Here is a 19,563-nt window from a genome sequence, read left to right as displayed (position 1 = left end):
TTCTGGCCATATTGTCCCATCCTCACTTTCACCTCAGTCAGCAGCCCAGCTGCCCTCAGTTCAGTCAGACACTCCACAATTTATTACACCTCCACTACTACCGTCTCCGCTACTGGTAGTTCAGTCCGTAGCCGCTTCGCTGCCTATAGCTCTGTTGCCACCGGTTCAGCTGTCTGCCCACTCATTTACCCAGCCACTCCACACAAACTTTTGCTGGTTCATTTAAGCTGGCCATCTCAGAGACAGTAGCTCCCTCTAGGGCCTCCCCAGAGGCTGGGTGCCAGTCACCGGCCAGCTCTGGACCCCTAGAGGTCGAGATGCCAGCACCAGCAGCTTCATTGGAGGACTTTGCTGAGCAGTCTCAGCCGTCATCCCCTGCTGAGAGCTCCAGTGAGTCCGCCCCTCTGCCGCCGTCCTCTGTGGGAGGACCAGAGGGACCCATTCAGCCGTCAATCTCAGCTGGAGGGCCCGAGGAGCCCGTCCAGCCTCAAGCCACGTCTGCTGGAGGGCCCGAGGAGCCCGTCCAGCCTCAAGCCACGTCTGCTGGAGGGCCCGTGGAGCCCGTCCGGCCTCAAGCCACGTCTGCTGGAGGGCCCGAGGAGCCCGTCCGGCCTCAAGCCACGTCTGCTGGAGGGCCCGAGGAGCCCGTCCGGCCTCATGCCTCGTCTGCTGGAGGGTCCGAGGAGCCCACCCAGCACCACGCCTCGTTAGCTGAGGGTCCTGGAGGACCCAGCCAGCACATCCTCACACCTGCTGATGGTCTGGGGAAATTGGTTCAGCCGTCACCTGCTGAATCGTCCCCCGCGACTTTTACATCATCGCCTGCAGCATCATCACCTGCTGCCGTCCCGCTGCTGTCAGGTTCCGCAGCCGTCCCGCTGCTGTCAGGTTCCGCAGCCGTCCCTTCACCCACGCCTGGTCCGGCGACCATTTTAAGTACACTGAGAGCAAAGAAATAATCAGAGCCCAATTTTTTTTTGTGTGCACACATACTTCAATAAAGCTGATTCTGATGTAAATGGTTGTCTTCTTCTGTTAGCCCTGAGACACACTGGTGACTTGTCCAGGATTATATCCTACAGCAGTGGGCAGATGGATGGGTTGATTGGTGGATCTGATTATTTATGTGCATGTAAATACCCACACTGCCTGACACACAGAGCATAGTTGCTGCAATGGAGCAGGAGATTACTTTATCAGTCTAGTTCCAAGGCTTTGCTTAGTCTGCATATCTCTGATTTACTTCAGCAATTTAAGACATTTAGGTATCTTGTACGTGGACCTTTTCCACAGCTAGCAAATTATCCTTTTGTAGGAGGAATTAAGAAAAGAGAGACATTTACCTGTTCGAGCAGCAAAAAATAATAAGTGTCAAACCAATCCCCACAAGCCTGGATGAGCCTGACCAAGAGTCCGAGTTCTTGGTATTATCAGCTGACTGAAACTTGGACCATAGATAATATAAAACATGCATGTAGCCATAACTCATGTTTACCAAGCTCAAATTACTAGGGAGCCCAGTGCTGTTTTCCCATAGAAAATCGGAAGTCTTTTTCCAGCCACAGGGGTTGCTCTCTCCTGTCCTTTACAAAAAGACAAAAAAAAAAAAAAAAGATTTTCAGGTATTTCCACCTTGGCTTCTCTTTTCAAACCTGGAAAAGTAAAGTATCTACTCCATGTATAAAAAATATGTTTCGATTTTCATTTAAGTATACTCCATTGTATTCCTGAACTGAACTGCATTACAGCTGCATTACAGCATTTCAGTTATCCGGTTGTTCAGTCTGACGTCACTAGCCGTGTCTGGACCTAAACTCCGCTGCAGGTCCATATATGAAACGATCACTATGGCATTACTGAGAGTTGAAAAACTGTCTAAAGTCTTTCATCTTTAATAAAATGATCAGCGTTCTGCTCTACCAGGTGTAACAATTGAGTTTAACATCCAGGCATCCATGAAAACGGAATTTATGACATTTAACGGAGTTAGAAGTTAGCAGGGAGTTAGCTCGCTAGCTTCTATTTAAATACAATATAGCATGTCCTGACTGCGGGGTTTTGGAAACAAATTAAAACGTACAGCTCTGTTATCACTTCCAACATAAATGAAGACAGAAAACTAAACAGCAGTGATGTTTGTAGGGTTACTGAAGTTTGGCTAGCTGGTATATAATGATGTGCTACGTGACCGCTAGTGACACAGCTATGTTAGCATAATATAAACAAGCTAACTTTTTTTCCACTCAATAAAAGTTACCGTGAGTGTTCTCGGTGGTCAGGAACAAATGTAATCGCATGGCAGGATGCTGTAAAAGGACCAAACTTCAGCCAGGAGAACAACTGAGATAATCCATCCACAATACGAGGTTAGTCATTCATATACTGCTGCATGGGCTGGGCTGTAGTTACATCCTAAGGTTTTAAAAACTGAGCTTAAATAAATGATTAGCGGTAATAAAAGCCGAGGGAGGTCAACGGTGATCACTGACTGTTTTAGGAGCTTTTTGAGATCAAATAGAAGAAAATACCTAACATTAAACATGTTAACAACACAAAAGCCATATTAAATGCAGACTACTTTAGACCCGGAAGTAGGATTCGTCGTGTCATCACTGAACAACCGGATAGAGGAATATATACAGGGCGATTTTAGCCCATTTTTGGGGGTGCTTCAGCTTCAGCACCCCCAAAAATGAATCAAAGATTTCTTACTTTTTTTTGACAATATTTGCTGTTTGTGTGACACACTACTAAAACTATAAAAAGCATACAGTACTGTACTTGTTTGAGACGTAACATTTTAACAACAAAAGTATAGATAACCCCCCCTCTCAAAATGGTTTGTTCCAGCTCACGTCTCCCGTACTCTGGCTCTAGCCTCTTGCTGCCAAATCGATGGTGGCTGAGACGCAGCGGAGCGGAGGTGTAAGTGCCTGGCTTAAAACAGGACATATTAGCTGCATTTAACCTTCAGTCACTCTTATATAGTTAGGTAGGAGTCAGACCATGTTTCTTTTTAGCTGAAATGCATTGCACTCAGGTACCCTGCAGTGTTGAAAACGTGTTTTCCGACGATGTTTGCTACCCTACCTACAATCCGTCCTCATGTAGTAAAATCAACGACATGTGACCGTCCTTTTGCTCCCATTGAAATGTATACAGCCTATTTAAAATCTAAAACTTAAAATTGTCTGTAGCCTGCTGTTGTTACCATTGTCCTGTTTGAAATGGAATGAGAGAAGCTGGTTATTTTGTCATATGTGCATGTGCCGATTGTCACGATCCTGGGTCTTATGACCCAGTGTTTTGAGTTTTAGTTCATTTTGATGTTTATAGTATGTTTAAGCTCATTAGGTCTCCTATGTTCATTTGCTTATTAGTTCCCCCTTGTGTTTTCAACCCCTGTGAAGTCTCTCTTGCCCTTCGTGTGTTTCATGTCTGTTGTCTTATGTTGTCATGTCTGCCTCTCATGTTTCCTGTTTTATTTCGAAGAGATCTCGTGTTTTTATATTATGGATTATGTTTTGTGTCCTTTGTTGTACTGTTTCTTGTTTCCCTAGGTCTCAGTTATGGTTATCATAGGTTTAGTTCTTTGGCTTTGTCATATGGCTTCCCTGTGTTCCATGTTATGTCTACTGTGACGTTTTTGTACCATGTTTCAAGTTCCTATGTTCTGTCTCCCCAATTGCTGTTAAGTTTACTCGCTCGAGGAATGAAAAGAACCGGGGTAAAACTGATTTCTCAACAGTTTTGGTGCCGTGAAACCCGGGATTCGCTCGAGGCGCAGAGATGAATTGGCAGAGCTGAGATCGTGAAACAAGGCGAACAGAGAGCTAGCTCACATGATTAAAAGGTAAGCACGACCTGTTTATTTTCGAACCGTGCATATTGTTTAAAGCCTAAATTATCTGTTCGCTAAGTTGAACGTATCCCAGTGTAAATTCACTCAGTAGAAAAAAAGGCGGCTAGCGTCCGTCTCAGTACGTTAAAGCAAGAGACTTTTGCTAAGAACTCAGGTTGATGTTTAGCGTACTGTGAGCGACTAAAGCAAGAGACTTTTGCTAAGAACTCAGGTTGATGTTTAGCGTACTGTGAGCGACTAAAGCAAGAGACTTTTGATAAGAACTCAGGTTGATGTTTAGCGCCCCGTGAGGACATCTCGGTGCGTTAAAGCAGGAGACGTTTGTTACGGATTAACTCATTCACTGCCAGCCATTGGCAGTGAATGAGTTAAACCCATTGACTCATTCACTGCAATTGACGGCTATAGACGTCAATGGCAGTGAATGAGTTAATAGAATCGGTGTTTGATCCGTCTTAGTTATTAGGAAAAAAGTGGCGGTGCTGTGCTCGTCCTCGTGCGTTAAAGCAGGAAACTTGTGTTACTATTAGTTAGAAAGCGGGGCTGAAAGGCTTTGTCGCCGGCTAAGGGCCGTGTGTGCTCCGAGTTTGGCAACTCCACCCTTGGTCGGACGCGTCCTTGGGATTTGCCGGGGTGGTGACCTGGGCACCGGGGGCGCCCTAAATAACTAAACCTAGGTGTTGGATCCTAGTCACGGTTGATAACCTGCATGAGAGTGGGGGCAAGTTGCTTTGTTAGTGAGAGAACGACTGCTTGGCTCAGCCCACTGACTGCAATGTGTGTAGACTGTGCAGTTTGTGTGAAAGCGCCGTTAGAGTCGGCGTCTCGTCTGAAGTACGGGAGTCAATTAAAGTAACAAAAAGAATTCGTGTCTAAAAGTGTGTGTTTGTGGTGTGCAGAAATCGCGGCAGAAGGCCGTGTCACGAGTCGTTGTAAACTGTGAAGTCAATTGGGGGTTTAATTTGGTTCTATATTTTTTAGGGGAAGAGAAACCGCGGTATCGAGTCCGTGGCGCAGTTTGAATAATTTGTGAGGTGCACAAGAGCGGACGGCACCCGCTTTGTGTGCCGCTTAGGGCGTTGTCCTTAATCAGCAGAAGTGTCTTGCAGAAAGTTTGAATGGGGCTGCGAGAAGCATGAGGTGTGTGTGAGCCAGCCTCGAGGGGCGGGTTCACAGGTGGAACAAACGAAGAGTAAATGTGCGTGTGTGTGAGAGAGAAAGAAAAGGTGGGGGCGAGTGACCAGCCTGTGAGTGTGTGTGAATTTCTTGATGACAAAGAGGGAGACAAAGTAGATTAGTTGATTTTCTGTGAAATAATAAATAGTCAAGAAATCGTAGTGATCAAATAGGAGAAAATGAACTAAAGTAAATAAAAAATAAACAGTGGATTAGTGTTAAAGTAATGATAAATAAATTGATAAAATTAACAGTGACATTTAAAGGTGATCAAGTACTCAAGGATGAATGGAGAATTTGATTGTTGACTGTATGAGAGCTGTTGGGGTGAAAGGAAAATGAGGTTGGAGGAGTGAGTTAACAGGTTAATGTGTGGGTGTAAAACAATGGGGTAATAAAAAAAGAGAAAGAAATATCATGAAAACAAAGAAAATAAAAAGTGTGGAAGTGTGAGTGGGAAATTGTCTCCAACTGGGGGAAGCAGTGACACTACAGGTCACCTTCTTCCCCTGCTGGACACAAAAGAAAACATAATTTGGAGTGTTGTGGATGAAAATAATTAACAACAACATCAAGAAGATTTTTGTGTTTGCGGTTAAGACCAAATAAAATTTTATTTTTGGGCTTTAAAGTCAGTAGAGTTCAAAACAAAATAAGTAGAGATGTGTTGCTTTAGGAGTGATGAAAACATATGCAGTCACAGTGAATAATGAAAGTCTCTCAGTCTGTCGTTTACAGGTGGGGAACGGACCTGGATCAATTCTCCATGGGCAGCAGTCGGAAGAAAATTATAGGTTAAAATCATTAGAAAAAAATAGAAACACCCAGCCAGAATTTTTTGGCTGAATTGTTTTGCAGCTTCTCGTCCTCGTCCTGAATAAGCAAGCTCCAAGGAAGCTAATCTCTCCCTGAAGACACTGAGTGCAGTTCCAGAAGCACGAGCATGAACATCAACAGTGGACAGGAGTCCAAGAGACAATACCAGAGTTCTGAGCAGAGAGGTCCAGCAGCACTGTGGGCAAACGGCATCAGAAAGAGAAGAACCACCATCTAGATTGGATGGATGGAGATGCGTTTCCAGCAAGCTGCAACCTCACTGTGTGTGAAGGACTTTTGAGAAGACTGTCTGAGTTTGACATTTGCCATGTTTGGAGCGAGATGGCAATGAAAGAGACAGTGGGACAAAGAGAGACATGGGACAAAGCTGAAGAAAACTGACTGCCATTGGACTGAAAAGTGGGAGAGAAGAAAAGGAGCAGAAGAGGGCTGAGGCTGCTGTTTTAGTGTGGGGAATCAAATTGGGTTAAGGAATCCGGGGAGACAAACGACTGCCTGGAAGTGGAGGATTGACACAGACCACCACAAAAGGGGGAGGAAGACAAGCACTGAGGTATGCAAGTATACTGTTAGAAAAATGGAAAGGTGACACCACACATGCAGATAATATGCACCAGAGATAACAAAAAATCATACACAAAGTGTTACACATTACAAGAGGGTATTTGTAGAAGGGGTTAACAACACACAGTGTGGTTGCCTATGGTAACCTGCAAGCATTTGGGGTTTAGCTGTGCCTGACTATGACAGAGTTTTTCATTTAGATGTTTCTGAAACAAAAATTGGAGTGAACGGAGTTTTGTTTCAGAAAAAAGGGGTAAGGTACATAAAAGGTTACATAAAAACAGAAAATGTATTAACCCGACTAACACACACACACACACACACACACACACACACACACACACACACACAATGAAGATCAAACACAATTTTAAGTAGGTAATTCTGTTACCATCATCCTGTCTGGTTTATTGAGTGGGTTGAGAACTGATACATAGACGACTGAATTAGTATTATTTTGGGGAACATGATAGCAGGGTGAACAGAATCCTGCAGCCAGAGTTTAAATGAGTGAAACTAGCAGATTTTTGTTTTGTTTTGTTTTGTTTCTGAAGTATGGGTGTTTTCTCACCTATAAGAGAAAGAATATTCTGTGACAAGCCTTAAGACCGGGCTTCTGTATTTTTATTTTCTTTTGTTTTTCAGTTTTATTTGTCATTTTTCATTTTATTTTTTATTTTTTGAACAGTGCACTGATTTTTGTTTGTGAATTTCTTTTCTTTAAGCAGATCTGCACGTCGGGAATTAAAAGCGCTACATGTCGTTGGGAAAATTGTTGCAAGTGAGTTTCTCCACATTAAAATGGGCTCAGGAGGAAGCCACTTATTTGGGACAATTAGAAAGTGAGAGTCCCTGCCTAAAAAGGATTCAGCGATGTAATCCGATCTAAAGTTCTTCTTTTTCTTTTTGAAATGACGTCATTTTGCTGAAAGTGGAAACTAAATGCGACGATAGGTTCCACTATCAGCAAAGAAAGAATGAATGAATGTATGAATGAATGAGTGAAAGAGAAAAGACTGATTGGTAAAAGCTGACAAGACTTGACCACGACACAAGGTTAACTTCCACCTAGACAGGACAAAAGGGTGGATGAATTTATGTGTTTCCTTTTACAGGAGCAGAAAGATGACAGCAACATTCGAGGTTGCGTGATGATTTAACTTTTAAATGCCATTTTCTGTGTTTGTGAATCTACCAGGGGTGTGTTATTCATGGGCTTGTGTTGCTCACAGAAGTTACTGTGAGAAAGTGTGTACACACCTGCGCAGCGCTAACATTTGCATTCTCTTTTCTACAGCATTACAGTTCTTCATGTGATTTGATGATGTGATTTCTAACAGAACAATTGGTGGATGTTTGTTTCTCTACTGCAGGTTATGAGTTGGTGATGCTGTTACACTGTGTTTTTGGGAAAATGTGAAGGTTACTTTGATGATGTGAATAACATTCTTTCCACAGCTATGGATGGCTAACTTTATGGTGTTTTTATGGCACCTCTGGAATGTGGATGGCCGACGCCTGCCCACCACACGATCCATGTGTGTTGCTAATGTTTGTTTTCTTTAAGAGTGCATTGTGGAGGATTCGGCAGAAGTGGACAAGTGACATGAGAAAAACAAATAAGGGATGCAGTGTTTATGGAATAGTTGAAGATGGGTTATTGAGCTCATAGTGATAAAACGGGTGGAGTGACATTGTTTAAGGAAAGTCACAGATTAAATTGTGGAATAAATTGGGATGATTCATGATTTGGGACAAATTATGGTAATAATAGTGATTTAATGATTGGAGAAAACCTGCACATGATACTTGTCTGTTATGCTGAGTACTTTATCACTCTCATGATCTATAGTTGGTTGCAAATGTGAAGTTTGATTTAACAGATTTGTCTTCCAGGTTACAGGCTCCAGGTGGAGCTGGGAGTTAAACAAGCTTAACATGTAACTGCTGACTAATGTTTTTACACAGGGTTACAGGTTGGAGTATGGCTGCTCCAAGTGGGAAACCCTGGAGATTGTTTTAGAGAGAATGTGCAACATTCTTGTGCATGTCTCATTGGGGAGTTGACACGTGGCGAAAGCCGTGTGGCGAGAGGAATGTCATTTTTGAATTTGTAAATGTCGTGAGGTGCCATGACGAGAAGGAGTGGCTGAGAGGATCGTCCACAAGAGGGGAGCTGAGGCCAGGAGAGAGGCTTCAGGAGGATCAGAGATCATCTTCAGCACAGCAGACATCACACAGAGAGCTGTGCTACTGAGCTTCCAGGAGATCAAGAGGAGACTTCCCACAGCAAGATTTTAAATAAAATGAAAGATTCAGTGTTGACGCTGAGGAAGACAGCTAAGGTGTACGACGTGCTCTGCCTTAAATCTTCAGCAGCGTTGGAACATGAGAACCTGAGGGATGGAGAGAGCGTGCCAAGCTCCAAAAGCGACAGCGCAGAGGAAGTCTCACACAGAATTGTAATTCTGTGTGAGGCACAAATACTAGGAGACTGGGAAATAGTTGACACCACTTTTCCCAAGGATGAAGATCACCTAAAGTGTGTTACTTTGCCATGCAGATTTGATGCTCTGCAGAGAAGCCTTCTGTGAGGGAGAGATGTAAACAGACGAGCTTTTTATCTACATTTAAATCATGTCAACTTCTCTAGGCTGGTGGAGGGGGAATTGGAGAGAAACGGTAGTGTTAGGTGTGACTGTTGTTATTGTAACTGTGATTTTTCTTATAAGTGAATTGCCCAGAGACAGACCTGAATCCATTCCAGCGACTCCACCATCACAGGCCACGGTGAAGCGAACCAAACGTAGCGAAACAGGTAAATCAGATGAGTGTTTTGATTATTATGGCGGTATAGAGTTGGACTACGTTAAAGGGTCCACAATCTCGTATACATTTGATCTTTGTTCTGTCATTAAATGCAAGGGCTTGCTGAACAGTTGAGTCCAACGTCTTTAATGGAAGTACAAAATCGGATGGCGTTAGATATGTTGCTGGGATAAAAAGGGGGTGTTTGCGCGATGTTTGGGGATATGTATTGTACTTTCATTCCAAATAACACAGTTCCTGACGGCTCTGTGACCCGAGTTTTGGAAGGCCTAAAGACGTCCACCGCAATGTATGAGCATTTGGGATTAGATGACCCGCTGGAAGCGTGGATGACCTCTGTCTTTGGGCAATGGAAAGGTTTCATTATGTTAATTATGGTTTCTTTGTTTGTTTTGTATTGCAGTATTAGTGACATGTGGGTGTTGTTGTGTGCCTTGTATCAGAGCTTTGATTGTAAGACTCATCAATCGTGCTGTGGGAGAGTCTGATACAAAGGCAGACACCATGATGCCACTTTTGGGAAATGTGGAGTCACAGTATGAAAACATTATGGTGAGGGATTTAGTTTAGTTTTATCTGCCATAGAGCAGATAAAAAAGGGGGACTTGTAGAATGTTTAGCTTATTTTAGAGTTTAGAAATGTGTTATCATAGAATGTAGAACTATAGTAGAGACACCGCCCTTAAAGTAATAAAGGCCTCACTGTGTTGTGAACTTAGGAGTAGATTGTAGAAGGCTTCTCCCCCACTGAGTGGAAATTCCCCAGAGGATGTTTTAGGGTGGGGGTTTCAACATTTGTAACTATGGTCTGGAAGGGAGAGGGGTTTTATGACCTCTAGGGAGATACCTACACCCACAGTGTTTTAACTGTCACGCACACACATCCACACGCACACTCACTCATGTGCACTCACACATACACACAGGTATGCGTACACAGTTACACACGAGCACTCGCATAGACACGAGGGAACGCGCACATGTAGGCATTCATGTGCTCGTGCACATAGACACAGACAGAGTTTGCAGCACACCGTGGGGGTTTTATGATGGGGTCACTTCTATAAAACTGTGTTTCACAGACAAAGGGGTGAAGATTTTTGCAGAGGGACACCGGCCTCGTCTTCCCTTCTAGAAGATGCATGCTTAAATGAAGATGAATAAAGATGAATAAAGATTTTGTGAAAATGACTACTGAGTCCGGTGCCATCTCTGGACGCTCGAGGAATGAAAAGAACCGGGGTAAAACTGATTTCTCAACAGTTACTTGCCTTTTGTTTGAAAGTACACTGAGAGAAGACAGTTTTTATTAGTGATCTTAACCTCTGGGTGGTCTTGGGTCGATTTGTGCCATTTTTCATTGTTCATTTACACGCCATTTGCACTGTGTTGAATGGAATATAGCGAAAGTCTGCAAAAAAAAGTTCGGTCACATTTACTGTTAAAATTTCAGTATGACTTCCGGAAATTAGCTTCAGTGGCTAAGCTACAGACAAACTTACACTATCGGTCCTAGTGGTCGATTTGTGCCCCATTGAAACCCATTATAAACGCTATTTTTCACGGCAAAAAAATTACGGTCAAATCGATCGTGATCGGTTATGTTTCCGTTTCCGTTTGCAGTACTGGCCTTAGAGTTGTAATTTTTTTATTTGTCCACCGGGTGGCGCCCTTGCTCCACATTTGACCCCGGGCTGGAAAACAGCGGGCTGCTTAAACAGACCTGCGGGAAACGAAGCCTCATTTCCGGCGTGCAGCAGCGGCTTCGCCCGCTGATCGGGCGGGACCATTTTCGGCCCCTAGGACCGTTTGAGGGTGCTTTTTTTTTTTTTTTAATCAACAGGAAATGACGTATTTGTTGTGACGTGGTACCGGACGTGTGTGTTGGAAAAAGGGGTCCGACGCAACATGCCCCGGTCATCGTCGGGAGTTAACCCGGGAGGATGCACTGATTTCGGCCTAGAGGAGGAGCATTTGCCGCCTGGAGACCATTTTCTGGTCCGGAAAAAAAAAATAAAAGGCGATCGAAATGAAGGTTGGTGCCAATCTTTAGTCCATCTAAAGGCCTAATTATAATAACAATCGAATATTACTTCAAATGTTTTTTTTTAAAAATATTTCGTTTTGTTTTGGGGGGCTAAAAAAAACGGTGCGCTCATGTAATTAAACTGCGATTAAAAGGGTTAAAATCCGCGAAATGTAATTAAAACTTGACATGAATATTTCAAGGAGAAGTAGGTCTAAAAGATTGGCTAATTTAAAGTGGAAAAAAATATTAATATATAAATTTTTTACAGCGCTTTTTAGGGCGTGGTCGATTTGTGGCTCTAAGCCCGATAGTGTATGCATTTTTCTAGGACCCCCCAGAGGTTAATAGTATTTTTTTCATATTAATGTAATTTTTCATCTAATTGAATACAATCTATTTGTGTATGATTGTCAGTCCAAAGAGGGAGAGAGGAAAGAGGGGAACGAGAGGAGAAAGTACAAGGTCAGGAAGAACCAGGTAAGGAAACAGACGGGGAACAGTGACAGGCAAAACAAACTGTTAAACTGCTTGAGAGAATTCACCAACAATAGTGATTTGTCAACCTCAAGCTGAGGCGACATAGGTTAAAATAAAAGAAAAATTCTGCAGAGCCATAATAGTATCTGCAGTAAAGATCTTTTCATACATTGTATACATTGTACCAGAGGCAAAGTTGCCTCCAGTTTTATCATTTTTTTATCAATATTTTGTACATTTGTACATTTAAAGGACTCTTCTATTTTTCAAGTGTATTTTTATGTATCTGTATTATATTATACATACACATTAAAAGTTAATCTCTGTCCAAAAAATGCACTCAGTTTACTTCTTACTCACTATGATCATCATTCATTATTCTCCCGCAGTAATTAAGGTTAGGATATGTATTTTCTTTTTTTTCCAATCCATTCTTCTTTTGCAGCATCTAAATAACCTTTATCAGATTTGATGGCTCTGTTACAGATTTTTAAAAACTGTTTTGATTTTCTTTCACAAATGTGGGGATTGTGTTAAAATGTACAAAACAATGTCATGTTTTGTGACAAGGACCCAGGCAGAGAGACTTGATGAATCTTATGATTTAATAAAGAAATTTGCAGACTTGCACAGAGATGGTAAAATTATGATGACTGATAACAGAGACGAAGACAACAGACGATGAGGACAGGGAGGAACAGTGGTTTAAATGCACCAAAGAGACAGTCAGAGGGAACTGGAGACATTTAAGGATGCAGGGACTGACAGAGACAGGGAAGAAGTCTCATTGTGATGAGTAAAGTTTATCTTGCCTGGCTGGGCATCTCTCTGGGTGCTCAGCACCCCCAAAGCTCTGATACTAGAATCGCCCCTGGTTACCACTGTCCTGTTTGAAATGGATACTAACTAGCTGACTGAATGCCCATTAACCTTATAACTCCTGTTGTGCGTGTATGTGTGTGTGTTTGTGTACAGAGAGACAGCCAGGTTCATAATGGATATAAGGAAGTTTTTTCAAAAAAAGGAGCCACATTCAGGTAAAAGTGTAAGAACAAATGATCCGTCAATCAAGAGTAATGTTGGATCAGTGTTTCAATGTTTATATCTTTTATTAGATGTTCATGTCGTTTGGTTATTTGCCTTTTGGTTGAAAGTACACTGAGAGAGGCCTTTTTGTTAGTGATCTTAATAGTATTTTTTTTCATATTAATGTAATTTTTCATCTAATTGAATACAATCTATTTGTGTATGATTGTCAGTCCAAAGAGGGAGAGAGGAAAGAGGGGAACGTGAGGAGAAAGTACAAGGTCAGGAAGAACCAGGTAAGGAAACAGACAGGGAACAGTGACAGGCAAAACAAAAACTGTTAAACTGACAAAGAGAAAAAACCTGATTTTACTCACTAGTGATGGGTCGGTCGCGAACGAAATGGCTCTTAGAGCCGGATCTTTGAAGTGAACGATGCGAGCCGGCTCCTTATTGGAAGCCGTGGGGTTTTTTTTTTTCTTTCTCCTGCCCTCTCTTTCACTTTTTTTTTCGCTTCACGCTGCAAGTCACCCTTGTGTTTGCACTGAGCAGAGACGGCAAACAGAGCCTTGCGTTTGCACCCCTCTGCTCAGCGCTGAGCTGAAGGGGCGGTAGTTACACTCGCAACAGCAGCAGCACACAACAAGAGCAGGAGGGAGAGGGAAAGAAAGAGCCGGGAGCAACAAGAGACAACACCATCACATTGGAAAGGTACAGTAAAGAAAATGAGTGACACCAAGAAAAGAAGCAAAGTCTGGAACCATTTCAATCTTATTGACAAAACAAAGACAGAGTGTAGAGTCTACAAGAAAAGGATGTCATATAGAGCCGGCTCCACAAACAACATGCACAGGCACCTAAGAACTGTCCACCCATCAGTGCAATGGGAAGATAAAACGCAGTCAGTTGAATGTGATATTAATATTTCTAAATGCCAACCTTTCCCTTAATTAAAGATCTGGGCGTTCTTTTTCCCCCTCTTTTTTCCATATTTTAATTTATATTTTATTGTGTTGTGGTTTGCAGTGTTTTGTGTTGTTTCACTTTAAATTTGTTTAAAAGGAAAAAGCTGAAAATTTTAAGTAGTTAAAAGTTTAAATGTATGAAATGTAAATAGTTGGTTTCTGTATTTTATAATTTATCTCACAAAACAAACTCGGGATCTCCAAAAGTTTTGCGAGATCTCGCAAAACAAACTCGGGATCTCGCAAAAGTTTTAGCTGCATTCTTCCCGTTAGCTTGAAGCTAACGGGAGGTCGAGACCTACTACAGCCGGGAGGAACACTGCTTTCCCGGCACATCGTGCCTCGACCTCCCGGTCGGCTTCGAGCCGGCGTCCGAAGAATGCGGCTAAAAGTTTTGCGAGATCCCGAGTTTGTTTTGCGAGATCTCACAAAAGTTTTGCGAGATCCCGAGTTAGTTTTGCGGGATCTTCCAAAAGTCCGTCTTAATTTTTTTTTTTCTCCCATGTCCCCTGCGGGGCTCCGTAGTTACAGACTTTTCAAAAAAGTGTTTTGCTTTTCTTTCACATATATGGGATTAAATTGTGTTAAAATGCACAAAACAGTGATGTCATGTTTTGTGACGAGGACCCAGGCACAGAGAGACTTATTGAATTTAAGAATCTTATAATTTAATAAAGAAATTTGCAGACTTGCACAGAGATGGTAAAATTATGATGACTGATAACAGAGACTAAAACAACAGACGATGAGGACAGGGAGGAACAGGGGTTTAAATGCACCAAAGTGACAGTCAGAGGGAACTCGGGACAACATTTAAGGATGCAGGGACTGACAGAGACAGGTTTATCTTGCCTGGCTGGGCAGCTCTCTGGGTGAGAGAGATCAGCACCCCCAGAGCTCTGATCCTAGAATCGCCCCTGAATAAATAAATAAATAAATAAATAAATAAATAAATAAATAAATAAATATATATATATATATATATATATATATATATATATATATATATATATATATATATATATATATATATCAGAATATTTTATTGATCCCTGGGGGAAATTATTTTTTGTTACAGTGCTCCATTTTAAACCAACATTAAGACAAGACAGACAATACGCTAACTAAGAATAGTACAATATATACATATATATACATACATACATACATAAGTCACTTATAAATAAATAGTTGGAAAAGAAACATGTGTAGCTGTAGCAGCAAACAGTGTGTTAAGTGGATGCGTTGTACAGGGAGATGGCCACAGGCAGGAATGATTTCCTGTGTCGTTCAGTGGTGCTTTTCGGTAATCTCAGTCTCTCACTGAACGAGCTCCTGTGACTGACCAACATGTCATGGAGTGGGTGGGAGGTGTTATCCAACATTGTCTTTATCTTGGACAGCATCCGCCTCTCCGACACCACCTTGAGGGAGTCCAGCTCCATCCCCACAACATTGCTGGCCTTACGGATCAGTTTATTAAGTCTGTTGGCATCTGCGACCCTCAGCCTGCTCCCCCAGCATGCAACAGCATAGAGGATCGCACTGGCCACAACAGACTCATAGAAAATCCTCAGCATTTTCTGGCAGATGTTGAAGGACCTCAGTCGCCTCAAAAAATAGAGACGACTCTGGCCCTTCCTGTAAAGTGCTGTGGTGTTTTTAGCCCAGTCCAGTTTATTGTCAATGTGTACTCCAAGGTATTTATAGTCCTCCACAATGTCAACACTGACCCCCTGGATTGAAACAGGGGTCAAGTGTTTCCTGGTCTTCCTGAAGTCCACGATCAGTTCCTTGGTCTTTGCCACGTTGAGCTGCAGATGATTCTGCTCACACCACGTGACAAAGGAGTCGACCACAGCCCGGTACTCTGTCTCATCATCCCTGCTGATGCATCCAACCACCGCAGAGTCATCAGAAAACTTCTGAAGATGGCAGGTCTCTGTGCAGTGGCTGAAGTCTGTGGTGTAGAGGGTGAAGAGGAAGGGGGAGAGGACAGTCCCCTGTGGTGCCCCTGTGTTGCTAATCACCTTGTCAGACACACACTGTGGGAGACGTACATATTGTGGTCTTCCTGTCAGGTAATCAACAATCCAGGACACCAGAGAAGCATCCACCTGCATCGCTGCTAACTTATCACCCATATATATATGTGTGTATAAATTCTCTTACTCTAATATTAAATACAATACACTCAAAAATATCTTAAAATAAACATATCACAGTACTTTAGTTAGTTTATCACAACAGGATACATTTATCAGTAATAACTATAACAGTATAATACTTCATAATTACAACCTTACAAGTCTCCTTCATCAGAAAAATGACTTAACCTCCTAAGACCCGAACTCTTCCACGGCATGCATTTTTAATTTCTCTTTGATATTTGGTCACATTGGGGCCTGATGAATGTAAAAACAAAGAATTACCAGATTTTTTTTTTACCTTACTTTTGTTTTTAATAAAAATAAGAGCCACATATGAGGATATTCATTTTAAATTGTGATAGAACAGTGGCAGTATGATGTCTTCATAAGTGGATATCAGGCCCTTGTAGAGCAAAATTCAGTATTTTGGTCTAAATAACCCAAAATGTGATGTCCACATATGTGGACGCCAGGTCCTAGGAGGTTAAAGTCAGCAACTAAATACTTTTTAAGGGCTTTTACAAATGTGATCAAAATATGTAGATTTAAAAATATAACTGAAAATTCACTTTGTAAAAAAGATTTTTCATTTTCAACATTCTTGTACTACATATTAATGTACATATTAATATATGCACTAAAATGTTCATGGGACTACATTTCTAAAATGGAATGTCATATATTTCTGTGCACAAAATCACATAAGCCACATGTGTCGAACTCCAGGCCTCGAGGGCCGGTGTCCTGCAGGTTTTATGTGTGTCCTTGATCCAACACAGCTGATTTAAATGGCTAAATGACTTCCTCAACATGTCTTGAAGTTCTCCAGAGGCCTGGTAATGAACTCATCATGTGATTCAGGTGTGTTGACCCAGGTTGAGATCTGAAACCTACAGGAGGCCTGGAGTTCGACACCCCTGACATAAGCTAACTACCAGCATGAAAACTCATTTTGCCAGCTACTCAAATACAACTGAGCAGTGCCTCCCTCTGCTGGCAAGGGTTAGCAATTACCCATCATTCATGGTAATTCTGTCCACTATACATTATAATTGCTAACATTTCCTCTCTCCAAGGCAACCATTTTTAGGTTTTAGAATCAGCCCCATTTAAAAAAACAGCCAGTATATATATAAAGCCCTTCTTAGATTTGCTAGAAAATGTCAAAGAGTTGAAGGCAAAGGTATGAGCTTGCTGAACTTTTTAAATATATATGATTCTTAAAGCAGGATAATGCTACATTACCATATAGAATAAGATGCATAGATCTAGAGTAAACAACCTAACTGGTTAAAATGAATTAAATATAACGCAACATATTTTTATATATTTTATTTTATTGTTTACTCTATTTAATTTGTAAAATATGTGTATACACACACACACACTCACACACACACACACATAGAAAAATATTTAGTATACACATCCATAAATGCATATACTATTATATATTGTACATATATTTATTAGTTTCAGATGTAACCATTCTTGTATTTTGCTTGTTTACGTTATTGTATTTTGCACAACTCTGTTGCTTGTGAAGCTCGCACACAAGAATTTCTCTCACATGTACTGTACCAATGTACCTGCACATGTGATGTGACAATAAAAGTGATTTGATTTGATTTGACATGCATATTAATTTTGCAGTAATATCAATTTAAATATTTTAGATATGAAAACAAACATTTTTCTGCACAATGAGTACTAACATGCAATTTTCTGATAACTGCCCAGTGTCACTGGGTATTGGCACAACATATAGTGCCACCTTCATCATTCCTGTTCAACTTGTGCATCTCAGGCTTTCAGTACAACTCTGGGTAACAGAACTACTCTGACAGTTCTATAGTGTTTGGATGTATACGTGATGGACAGGAGCAGGAGGATGATTTTGTGGAGTGGTCTGGAAGAAATCATCTCTGAGTAAGACCAGAGATCATCAACTACAGAAGGAAGAAAACAACTACAGCCTGTGCCTATCCAGGATTTTGAGGTGGTACCTGGTGCCCACACTGACAACAAGGTGAAGTAGAAGACCAACAATTAGCTAGCCAGTTTTAATGTTCTATTTTTGTTGTTGCTTTTGTTTTGAAAGGAAAATTCTAAAGGAGCCAGTTGAGGTGGTTTGGGCATCTGCCTAGGATGCCTCCTGGACGCTTCCTATAGGTGAGGTATTCTGGGCAGTGGACTCAGTGGAGAGATCACACATCTCTGCAGGCCTGGAATGTCTCAGTATTCCCCAGATAGAAGAGGTGGCTGTTGTGAGGGAAATCTCTGCTTAGACTGCTGCTCTCGCAACGTGAACCTGGATAAACAGCAGAAAATTAATGAATGAATGGATGGACATTTTTACTAGTTATATATCACTAATTAAAGTTATACTTATTTTACTTTATTGTGCCTAATTTTATTTTCAACTAGTTATTATTGTTGTTAATTGTTAAGATTTTATTAAGCTGCACACCACTCTACTTATTTAAGTTATTTAGGTTTGTTTGATTTAAGTCAAACATTAACTACTATAACATAAAAATTTCCCAGTTCTGGGATAAATAAACTATATCTTTACCTTAATATCTAAATACTTCTATTTTACCGAGACTTTAAATGCAGGACCTTTACTTGCTGTGGATGTTGCGATCATGCGTGTACTTTAAGTGGGCCTGCACAGCATTTTTATTCCTTGTCTACCAGTCCCATATATTGATGCAATGCCCCACATTTTAATGTGCTCTAGTTTGCAACAGAGAACACCAAGATGAAAAAGTGTGGTTCAGAACTGATGTGCTATAAGTGCTCTGCAAGAGCAGAAAAGTGCTGCATAACAATCAGTCCGTGTGCTGACCTATGGATTAATTGCTATTAAAACTGAAACAGACAGTTTGGCTGCTAAAATATATTTAAACAGTTTTAATACTTAATATGATAGACATGGTTGCACAAAACAGAGATCATACCTTCTATTTTAAGATTGGAAATTTTCATTCACATAAATGGCAGTATATATATCCTTCACATAACTGATGCCAAACTGTTAACTAGCATAGTTTTTTTGTTTTTTGTTTCTAGATTCAGTTTTCATCATCTCTCAGCATTAGTAAGGTGTCCCACACAAACATATTCTTTACCCTACATGTAGTGTTTTGGGATCTGGTCAGACTTTATAGTTGGTGTGATCTGGTTAACAAAAACCAGACAAACCTGCAATAAATACAAATTTTATTTATGTGAGAACTTATATTATTTAAGTGCTAGATGGAAAATAAGTAAATTAGGGCTTCATACATTCTTAAATAAATCTTTGGTTTAAGAGAATATAATGGTGGATTATTGATTTGTTAATGTTTTGGATGTCTTTATTTTCTAATGATCTGTGCATTACTTCAGCGTTTCACTTTGCACAATCTGGTCCTCTCTTAATTAAAGAATGTGTTTCAGACTTCAGCAGCTTAACCCAGTGAGGACTTTAATTGCAAAATACACAATGCCCTCTGTCAGAAAAGTCTGATTGGTAGAAGGATAACTAAGCGCTTTGAGGACAGTGACAGCTGATGTGATTTGGTGCTATGTAATTAAAACTAAATTGGTTTGAATTGATCTAAACATTTCTGTTAGCTTAACTGACTTGTCATCCAGCTGGTA

This window comes from Rhamphochromis longiceps, linkage group LG14 (genome assembly GCF_057381845.1).
Source record: "Rhamphochromis longiceps isolate RC_006_pf linkage group LG14, R_longiceps_female_GT1.1, whole genome shotgun sequence".
Classification (NCBI taxonomy): domain Eukaryota; kingdom Metazoa; phylum Chordata; class Actinopteri; order Cichliformes; family Cichlidae; genus Rhamphochromis; species Rhamphochromis longiceps.
Note: the sequence above shows the minus strand (reverse complement) of the source record.